The 12001-nt window shown below is 29.6% G+C and overlaps 1 pseudogene; it reads right to left on the bottom strand.

The window, feature by feature from the left end:
• Nucleotides 1–7185: 7185 nt before the first annotated feature.
• On the bottom strand, nucleotides 7186–8140 carry LOC107861176 (annotated as a pseudogene).
• Between the last annotated feature and the right edge of the window lie 3861 nt (nucleotides 8141–12001).

The raw sequence follows: 12001 nt of genomic DNA, 5'->3' as shown, positions 1-12001 counted from the left end.
TCTCTTCAAGTTCAATCTAGAAATAATCATGAAGAATTTTTTCACATATCAAATAAAAAATATTTGTATCCAATAAAAACGTATCAAGAAACATATCAAAAGTAATATAGAAAATATACAATTGAAATTTTATTGCATAATTTTGTAAAAATTAAAAACAACCAAAAAATCAATAAACTTATCGAATTCATACATAAAAATACAAGATTAAAATTACTTTTCCTCCAACAAGATGATTATGATATCACCACAAAAAGAAAAGCAATAAACATGTTGAATTTTTACAGAAGAAATATAGTTGAATTTTTTTTCAAAAAATCTATTTGAGATTTAAAAAAAAATAGAAATCAACAAACATATAAAATGCATATATAATATACACATGTCAACATTTTTTTCAACATACCAGAAAACAAAAATATAAGATGAAGCATATATAGAATTCAAATCTATACCTAATTTATATACAAATATATTTTTTAAAAATATTATTCAAAAATTATTTTACATTTCTCCATAATTAGAAATATACATACATATATATATATATATATATATATATATATATATATATATATGAAGAATATATAGAATTTAAATCTATACCAAATTTATATACAAATATACTTTTTAAAATATTTTTTCAAAAATTATTTTACATTTCGTCATAATTAGAAATATATATATATATATATAGAGAGAGAGAGAGAGAGAGAGTGTTCAACATTATGTTTGCATATGATTTACTCATATTCATACAAAATTAAATATTGTTATTTAAAAAAAAAAATATAAAAGTACATGTGAAGTTTTATTTTATTCTGTCTTGAATTATAATTGAATGAAAATTCACTTTATATGCTGATAGAACTTAATTATGTTTTATTGATACGAACTAATGTCAGTTTCAATCTAAATAGACTTTTTTTTTTTTGTATTTTTATGAACGTTGAAATCCACGAATAATGAATAATGCTAACATCTTTCATATTGAAAAAAGGATACATTGTTTTACTTTTCAAGATTTATATTTAAAATATAATTTATTTTAAAAAAAAACACGTTCATTAATATATAAAATATATTTCTAAAATAATGGAAGAAGTGCGGAAAAAAATTATAATGAGAAAAATGAAATCTTTGATTATATACATAGGATTTTTCTTTTGGTTATATATATATATATATATATATATATATATATATATATATATATATAATGAAATCTTTGAGAGATAGATAAAGAGAGATCTACGGAAGAAAATTCAATTAAAAAAGAGAGAGAATATGTATTTGTGAGAGAGAATCATGGATTTATGTAACAACCTAAGAGAAAATAAAAGATAAAAATATGAAAATATCGTGTGTTTTTTCCCCTAGTTTTACTGTATTTATTTTCTTATTATGTAATGCAATTTAAAGAGTATTAAAAAATGAATTTTATGCAACTTTCCCTTTTTAACCATGGGTTTTCGGCCCCCGTTTGGAGTATCTATATAAGCCCAAATCCCTTTTATTTTAGAAAGAAATCCATGGGTGTTTCAACACGAAGCCCATCATAAGGCTTGTGGAATGGAATCATAGGCTTTGAAAAAAAAATTACGTATAAAAAAAGTAAATTTTAGATATATATCGACATGTTTACCATTAATTACTAAAAATTCCAACATTTTTCAAAATCTCTTAAAATCCCAACATTTGACCTCTGGTGGTACAAGTTAATTACATTAGATACATACTGTTGATACATGTATTAATTAACTAAGTCATACAACCTTCCATAAAATCAGCATTAAAGCCAACTAATTAAGGTAAAAAGTAAAATCAAATCCCGCAATTAGTGGGAATCCGTTTATTACTCCACTTTGTTAAAACATAAAGTCTCTTTTAAAAACTTTTTGAAATTTAAAAATTCTTCATTCTTCTTGTTCAGACAAAATATAATTTTTTTTGTTGATTGTAATTTCATTTCTTTGATATGAATATTTCGGTATTTTATGTTATTCCGGTATTTGGATTAACGAAATCGATTATGCTGGTTATAAGAGTGATGGAATTGTGGTCAGTGAACATGTTAGTTATGAAAAACTGATTTCTACAATTGAGGTAGAGTTTGAAATCGATGAAGCAAGGAAAAAAATAGAAGCTCGTTACATTGTAGAAGGTAATGCTTGTCCGTTGTTGTAGATACATGTTGTAAATTTACTAGATACATGTTGAGCAAGTTTCATTCCGAGATACATTTTGTTATAAAAATGATAAATTCTGGTCTATTTCGTATCTCAGTTTAGGAAGTTATGTTTAATTTTATTTCTTGTTGTGTTTTATGTTCGCATATATATCAGAAAATGTACTAGATACATATAAATGTCTTAGATACATGTTGTAAAATTTATAGATACATGTTATACAAGTATTCAATGTTGTTAATGAATATAGAAATCATTTTTTTCATATTTATTGAGAAAAACAATTTAAAATTTTGTTTTGGTTGATTCAGCTATGTCGTACAATGTCGTTCGGAGGAGTGTGTTGGGATGTTTAAAGCATCATGTCGTCGGGGTACAGAAATTTAAAGCATCATACATTTGGAGATTGAAATTGTCGTGAAACATCATTTAAAAATTAAGAAATATTGAACTGATGATGTTATTATAGATGTTATGCTGTAGTAAAAGATTGTAAAGATTTATACTTTAAAATGATGAATCATTTATACTTTCAACAAGTGTACTCTCATAACCTTTATGGCGCGATTTACAATTGAGCATTCTTTCAACTAATTTGCCAAAAGATCGGATAAGAGAAGGTATGTTAAGGTTTTTTTTTTTGTTGCAGGTGTTGTTAATTTTGTGTACGTTAATTTAAATTTGTATTCCATGTTATGTTGATGATTATTTTACAGATTGATTTTTGTATTTTTATGTTATTAACGCCGAGATACATTTGTTATGAAAATGATACATTTTGCTAATCTTGTATCTCAGTTTATGAAGTGTTTGTTAATTATGTTTTTTGTTGTGTGTTAGTTTCACATATATATCATAACTGTCCTAGATACATAGTAATGTTGTAGATACATGTTGTAAATTTACTCAATATATGTTGAGCAAGTTTCATTCCGAGATACATTTTGTTATAAAAATGATAAATTCTGGTCATCTCGTATTTGAGTTTAGGAAGTTATGTTTAATTTTGTTTGTTGTTGTGTTTTATTTTCGCATATATATCAGAAATTGTACTACATACATATAAATGTCCTAGATAGATGTTGTAAAATTTATAGATACATGTTATACAAGTATTCAATGCTGTTAATGAATATAGAAATCAGTTATTTCCATATTTATTAAGAAAAATAATTTAAAATTTTGTTTTGATTGATTCAGTTATGTCCTACAATGCCGTTCGGAGGATTGTATTTGGATCTTTAAAACATCATGTCGTCGGGGTACAAAAATTTAAAGCATCATGCGTTTGGAGATTGAAATTGTCGTGAAACATCATTTAGAAATTAAGAAATATTGAACTAATGATGTTATTGTAGTTGTTATGCTATAGTAAAAGACTGTAAGGATTTATACTTTTATATGATGTATATTTCCTAAATTTGTAGATACAAGTTTGCACAATTTGTAATAATTATAAAATATAATTGTATATTGTAGGACTATAAATTTTGATATAATGTGTTAGTCAGGTTGAAGGTAAATATGCATCCCAAGTAAATAAAAATGGTTAATGATACATAATAATGTAATATTTTGTTATTTACAATTATTATATAGTAAAATATGTATTTTTTTAACTAGATACATTTAATTTAATAAGATCTTTCTCAGTTATTTTTATAGATACAAGTTTAAATATTCACTTCTATAATATAATATGTCATTAGTTTTTGAATATAGTACCATTAAGTTGTGCTATAATATATTATACATTTAAGATACAATAGGTATTCATTGGTACAAAAAACTATTGTAGATTCTTAATAATGTAATATTGTGAAGGTTAATGCCATTATATTCTAATTTACGTTTCATTATATTAGATACATATGATTGTAAAATATTATAAAATATGTATCTAATACTATGTCTTTATAAAGTGGAAGAACAAAGTATTTCGACACATAAATATATCTGAAACGCTTTAGCATTGCATTATAATGGGTAACAAAATAAAGCTATTTTATCATTAAAAAAACATAATGTATGAGTACCTAACATTACCAACCTCATCAAAAAAATCTTAAAACTTTCTATCAACTTCCTAGTTTTTGTAATATCCAACAAGCAAACAAATAAACAACTACTTAATATGCAAAAAATAGTCTGTTTCTTTTGGTGCGAACTTGCTTCTTGGTCTTAGTGGATCGTCGTTCTCACTAATCAGTCCTGAAAGATGCATCTTGAATTGCAAGATCCTTAGCAACGTCTGAATTGTAGTAATTCACATATGCCTTATCGATGTACACTTTGAAAAAATAATTTGTGATAGTGTATCTGCTGATTGAAAAATTCGTGTTCTTGTACTTCTTCCTCAAGTAGTACATAATAACATTCAGATGTTGTTCAAATAGTAATAAATTGATTTGTTACAGCAATCAGTTGTAATAAGTAGTAATTAGCTACAAATTATTGATTATGTATCTAATGTAATAACTTTATAAACACTGGTAACTGTCAGATTAACAAATGAACAACATATATATTCATATCGAATGATACTTTTTTTGTTATTATGTATCAAATTCAAAGTACATTCGGCTAAAAAACTTCAATTATCTTTACAAACAGTAGAGATGCAAATCTTACAAAAACAAGTTTTGTTAGCACGATGTTTAGCTTAAACAACAATAGATACATTTCAATAAATTAACTGTAAGTACCCGATACAAGTTAATACAACATGTATCTATTAAGTAATAACTTGTATCTCTTACAATAAAACTTTCAATAAAATTTAAACATAAATAGATACTTATCAAAGCATTAAGAAGAACTCAAAGATACAAGTCAACATAACATGTATCTATTAAAACACTTGTATCTTTTGTTAACAGTTGTACCAGATACAAGTTAACATAACATGTATCTATGAAGTCATAACTTGTATTTCTTATAATATAATTTTCAGTCAAGTTTAAACACCAATAGATACATATCAAAGCATTAACAACAACTCACAGACGCTAGACAACATAACATGTATCTAATGACAAGAAACTTATATCTTTTGTTATATTAATTACAATATCAAAATAAATCACAAGATACATATAAATTATTAGCAACAAAAAATCAGATAAAAAATAAATTTTCAAACGTATCATTCATCACAAAATATGTATGTTGACCTAATATTGAACAAATTTGTACATGCAATTACCTTAGGAAGCTCATCTCTACAAATTTCTTTGTCAGTTCTTCTTTTCTTGACGGGAGCTTTACTTGCAGGACTGTTGGGTCCTCTTTTCTTAGAACTACTTTCTTTATTCTTGTCCTTCTTAGCAAGCTTTTGACGTAATTTCTAAATAGTTTTGGGATCATTTTTGTGTTTTAACTTGTTTTCATGAAAACCATCACTTTCAGAGTCAAAATCTCTCGAAACGAAGTTTACAACTTCTTGAGATTCTTTGATGATAATTGAGAAACCCCAAGACTAATAGAAGATCCCAACTCTCTATTCATGCTGATAATTTAAACAGTGAAGCATAAAAAAAGTGAAATTGAAGAAATCTAGCTACGAAAAGACAGAACTTTCAGATAGCTTTACTTGCGGCAAATAATTTTTTTGAAAACTAAAAACGTAAAAAAACGAATTAAATAAATTGAAACTGAATTTATGGGAGGTGGGGGGGGGGGGGGGGGGGGGGGGGGAAAAAACCTTGATTGAGTTTTTTGAATCAGATGGAGAAGATGATAGAAAATGGCCAGATTTTGCGCCGAATTTTGCGCCTTCAAAGAGGAGATTTGGAGTCTTTTTGGGTAAAAAGAGGTTTTTTAGTTGTAAGTTAACTTGTATCTGAAAGGTAGTAAAAAATATGAAATATTGGGATTTAAGTAATGTTTAAGAAGTGGAGGGATTTTTAGAAGTTTAGATAGTTATGTTGTGGTTTTAGGTAATTTTTCCATTAAAAAATTACAATTTTACTTTCCTTTATTTATTATACAATATCACAAATCACAAATTAATTATAAATATTTCATATTTGCAATTTCTTTTTAATTCATATATATAACTTTACCTTCTCCTTCTCATACTTTTATTTTCTTATAAAGTATTTACAATCAACAACAAACCTCAATTTTTCAAAATTTACATTTATTCTTCTTCTCAAATCTCTATTTTTAATTCATAAAAATCCTACGAAAACAATCTTAAACGCTACCCGAAACTTCCCAACCCCCAGCAATCAGCCGCCATCCCTATTTCTCAAAATATTATATGTACTTACATCTAAGTGTGCTGAGACCCCCTTGAGTAATTTTAGCTCCATTAATTATCACTAGTCGATTCAGATTATGACAACCCATCAAAATAACATCCAAAAGGATGTGGCTAATTAACTTTTTCACATTTTGATTATAACGATTAAATTTAAGTAATCTTATATCAAAAATTTTACTGCTGCTATATGATACAATTGAAGTACTTGAACTTATTCAAAAAGTCAGCAAACTTTGTCTAGTGAGATTTTTTTATTCTCTATATATACAAATCTGACATCACAAGCTTAACTTTGATTTAGGGATAAAATTAGTGACGGAATTCGTAGTTAATTTGAGTTTTTCTTTTTGGGTATTGAATGTTATGTTATAGTTAATCAACTTAGCTCGATCAAATTGTACATATCATTCTATATGCCTTATTCTTTCTAGATTTTGGATTAGACACCTCTCTATTATATATATATTTTTTTCAGTTTCCTCAAGTGCATATTCAAATGTGTATTAGGTATATTTAAAATTAAATTAAGTTTTAGATTAAATTAATTTAACAGGCATGCATCTTTATTGGAGTACATATGTAATTGGAAGAAATTAAGGAGAACTCAACCACACAAGCATGCATCTTTATATTACACAAGGAATTGGTGCGCAGAAATTAAAGAAAACTCAACTATTTTATGATCACATATGTATTTGACAGAAAATAAAGAAAACTCAAGTGCTAGCTCTAATCGACTGACAGCTCTAATTTGTTGGCATGTTGTTGGTCTCTCTTCTCCCCCCCACTTTCCGATACAAAGCCTCATCCTCTTTGCAGCCTCTAAGTATTCCACGGCCTGAATAGGTTTAAGTATGTTGAGTACAATTTCCTTCAATGTTTCCATCCTCAGCTCATCAGCTTCTTCCATTATGCCCGCCAGTGTCGACCATGTTCATCTAAAGCTTCGTCTGCATTCCCACACTCTCCCATCTCGTTTTTAATTTTGCTTGCTATCGGCTGGTCCACTATATCCTCTTGTAAACTAGCCAACTTTGAAGTAAGTATCTTCTCTTGATTAATTGTCTTGGCTTGCAACGCATCGATCATGTTCATCTGTTTCGATGTCAGCTCACCAAGGTCACCCACCTTTTTCCCTTGAAGGAAATCAGCGAGATGAGAGTCGATGTCCATGCCACAGAGCACGTACACGAAACGAAGGAAAGAAGAAGGTCTGCAGCCAGCGATCCATAGGACTGAGTTGACTAAAGGGGTGCAGGAGACGGGTGCGAAGAATGGTGACACGTCGATTTGGGCTCGGCGGGTACGATTGTTAGTATAGTCTTGGAAATGTTGTATGATTTTTTGGATGAGTTGGGTGAGTTGATGATCATCATTTTCGCCCTTTTTGGCCTGAACTGCAGCATACTGCAGTTCAGCCAGTTCTTCATATTGAAGATCCTTCCATGCACAGTGCATGCTTTCTTCTTCCGTTCGATCACTAGTAGCACCAGTGCTGGGGTTTGAAGTAGTGGTCATTTTATTTATTCTGTTTCTTGGTTTTTTCTCATGTATGCATTTGTAGAGAAATACTATATACTGTATATGGGAAGCTAAATATATAGCATGCTGGTCTACATGAAAAGGGACAAACAAGAGTGTTTGAGATATTTTTTTGTCCACATGCAGCACCAGATCAACTTTCGTCCTAATCTATGAGAACTATGTAGTACTAACTTTGGATTGGGACTTCATATTATTTCCAGATAGTACTACAAAACTTCCCTTTCGTCCTCATCTAGCCTTAACTAATTTGCCGGGATATCATCCTATGCTAATTATGACAACATTTTTATTTGATGTCTGGTAATTACTCAATTCATGGTAATTTTGGTCATTAAAGTTATACCTAATATTTTATTTTTTAAGAGTCATCTAATTTATCTAGTTAGTTTTCATGACATTTTAAATGAAAATATATTTTCAGTACTTATGTAACGACCTTATGACTCATGAGATACAATAATTTTCACCTTTCCTCCTATTTTGTATTGAATTCTTATAAAAAAAATAATTCGTTTTACAGAACATAAATTTATATTTTTGTAATAATATTTCACAAGTTATATTTCAAAGTGATTCCAATTTTAAGAAATTTATGTTCACTAGGCATAAATTTGATTGCTAAAGAGTAAAAATTAAAACTTTAGTTATTAAAGAAACAAAATGAAAAATTAACTCATTTAAAGAATAATAACATCGGGTTAGGAAATTTCTATCACTGAAGGAATAAAGTAGAAAAAATGGGCATATTCGTTGTATCTAGTCTAGAAATGAAACAGCTGTATACTCATGTATTCGCTAAATGAAAATATGAATGCTCCAAAGTCCAAACTAAACCAACAAAAGTGAAAATGTCATTCATTGGATCATGATGAGCGATGCATGCTTGCCTTGAAACAACCAAACAAATTTAGCAACTTAATTGCCAGAATAGGGAGTATCATATTATTGATCACTTCAAACAAAGTGAAAAACTTGTGTACATTGACGCATGATCTGGTGCAGCATTTTAACTCTCTAACCCTGGGAGGTCAGTCCTTGGAATCCTAAATATTGGATTCCTTTTGCGACCCTCAAGGTAGAGTTGGTTTCTAGTCTAGCTAGAGGCGAGCGGCCATAGCAAGCTGCTTCTTTGAGCTATTTGAAAGCTGCCTGTTTAAGCTACTTGCAAGCTGTCTATTTGATTGCAAGTCTGAAGAAGTTGCTGTAAGGTTTTTCAGGAAGCTGCTTGCAAGCTATCTACTTGATTTCAAGCTTGTTCAGAAAATTAGATAATGGACATTCATAATACGGTGTGCTTGATTCTCTTACTGGCTTTCCTGCCATACCTACTCACTATATGTATCCTCCAAAGAAAATAAACAAGCAGAAGAAGAGGAGTAATTAAGCATCTTGAATTCAAATATTCAAAGTCTTTCTTGCTATCGAAATCTAAAGCAAAACTATATGAAGATAAATTAATATTAATTTGAGCGATTCTACCTCCCTAATAAGCATAGAAGTTATATATAGCTAGGTCAGGACCACATTCATTTATTTGAAATGATTAATTCTGAAACGCGGGAGTAACTAATTAAAGTTAAATATTGTATAGCACCTAATTTACCTATACAAACAATACTAGTACTAGGGATGTATTTTCTTTTGTTGAAGCCATGTCGATCCCATGAACACGTCATTTCTTGTACTCCATTTGTCCTAATTTATGTGAGGTAGATTGATTTAGATTTAATTTTTTTTTTAAAAAAAACAAACTAAAATTTATGATCTAAAGTAAATCATAGATACTTGTGTGACTATATATTATTTCATTAAAGGTAAAAGAAACATATTAAAGTTAAATTATTTATGTAAAAATGTGTCCTTTTTTTTGTTACAGATTTTCAAACTAAAGTCTACAAAACCGTGATTTGCAGTAACTCCTTAACTTGCGACCTTGACAGTGATATTTTTATTGGTACCCGATATAATACTATTGACATTCCAATTAACAAAGTCTGAGCGTGTGAGGAGTGTTAGGAATCTCACATCGAAAAAGGAAAGACAATTGGTCTTCTTATATGGGACTTGGACAATCCTCCCTCCTAAGCTAGCCTTTGAGGTTGAATTAGGTCCAAGATTCATTCTTTACATGGAATCAAAATGTTGAGAATCCGACATCAAAAAAGGGAGAGACAATTGGTCTTCTTATATGGACTTGAACAATCCTCCTCTCATGAACTAACTTTAGGATTGAGTTAGGCTCAAGCTAAGCTCCATCATTTGACATCGTACCAGATTCAAGTCCATCCCATTTCTTTATTCAATGATATATGTTGGGCTTCATATTATCATGTCCACGCTCCAGCTAATGAGTTTTGGACATGCGGGAGAGTATTGAGAATCCACATTGTAAAAAAGATAGGCAACTTAGTCTCCTTATACAAACTTAGCCGATCCTACATTCATAAGCGAGCTTTAAAGTTGAGTTAAAGCTCAAAATTCATTCTTTATGACTTGACCATATTCTCCAACGAGGTCGTGGATACGGGCTTGATGGGTACAGTTGTTGGCATAATCTGGTAAATATCGTACAATTTTCATGAGTTGGGTTATAGTTGATTTTCGTCTTTTTTGACTGAGCTGCAGCATGTTCAACCTCTGCCACTTCTTCACATTGCAAAGTCATCCATTCATTTCTTCCTCCATTCGATCTGTATTAGTGTTGCAGCTTAAACTACTTGTCATTTTAATTATTCTATCATGCATTATATGCATAAAGGAAACTAAATGTATAGCCGGCCCCATTACATGAAAAAGGACAAAAAAACAAGCTAATTTTTGACATGTTTTTGTTTGTCCACATATACACGCGCGGCACAGAGACAATATTCTACATTCCTACTTTCATTCCCGTCTCATCAAAGCTTTAAGTTGCGGGGTTATCATCCTACATATGCTTGCTTCTGATAAAAAAATATTTAGTGGTCACTCAACTTACAAAGTTACAATAGTTTTAGTTGAATGTAAATCTGTCAATGGGGCCGGGCCAGGTCAACCCGAAACCGGCCCGTGCTTTTTAATCAGTTCATGGGCCGATTTGATTCTGGGCCTGTTTTAATGGGCCGATCCAATATGGGGCCCAACAATAATTTTTTAAGAAACAACCCTGGACCGGTCCAACCAGGGTCAACCCGGTCAAAACCGGAAAAAAAAATTAAAAAGTTTTTTCTCAAATATACTATATATATATATCCACCTATATACATTTTAAATACGTTAAACAATATACACACAATATATATACACTATAACACACTATATATATGAATTCGGAACCAAAATAAGCCATGAAATTAAAAAAGTGACCAAAATAGGTCACCTATTTAAAAACTTACCAAAATAGGCTAAATGTAATAAATTATTACGTTTTTCACTTTTTTCTTAACGGTCAATACGGTTTGTAAAACGTAATAATTTATTACGTTTTGCACAAAAAACAAAAAGCAGTGTACTATCACATCTTCGTTGTGTCAAATCATGTAGTTTGTAATAATTTATTACGTTTTACAAACAGTGTTTATAAAACGTAATAATTTATTACAAACTACAAACAGTGTTTGTAAGTTGTAATAAATTATTACAACTTACACATAACCACATCACATCACCTTTACTTTTTTCAATTTTAAATTAAACCCACCCCACCCCTTGTAGAACCCTCTCGCCCCACCCCTAACCCACTCAACCACCCCTGCTCCTGCTCCTGCCCATGCCCTTTTTTTTTGTTTTTTAATTTTTTTATTTTTTATTAAGACTTTGTTCTCTTCCTTTTCAAGTTTAAGTTGTTAGTAAAAAATTAAGGTAGCTAGTGTCCATTTTTGGATCCATACTAAGCTCCACAACTAAACTTCATTTGAAGAATTTTCATCGGTCCCCCACTCCCCTTTATTTAGTTCTTTTATTTTTTTGTGTGGTAAAAATATGAAATTAATTTTTTCGATTAATGTTTCATATTAGTTTC

This window comes from Capsicum annuum, chromosome 2 (genome assembly GCF_002878395.1).
Source record: "Capsicum annuum cultivar UCD-10X-F1 chromosome 2, UCD10Xv1.1, whole genome shotgun sequence".
Lineage (NCBI taxonomy): Eukaryota > Viridiplantae > Streptophyta > Magnoliopsida > Solanales > Solanaceae > Capsicum > Capsicum annuum.
This window is presented reverse-complemented; position numbering and strand designations above follow the sequence as displayed.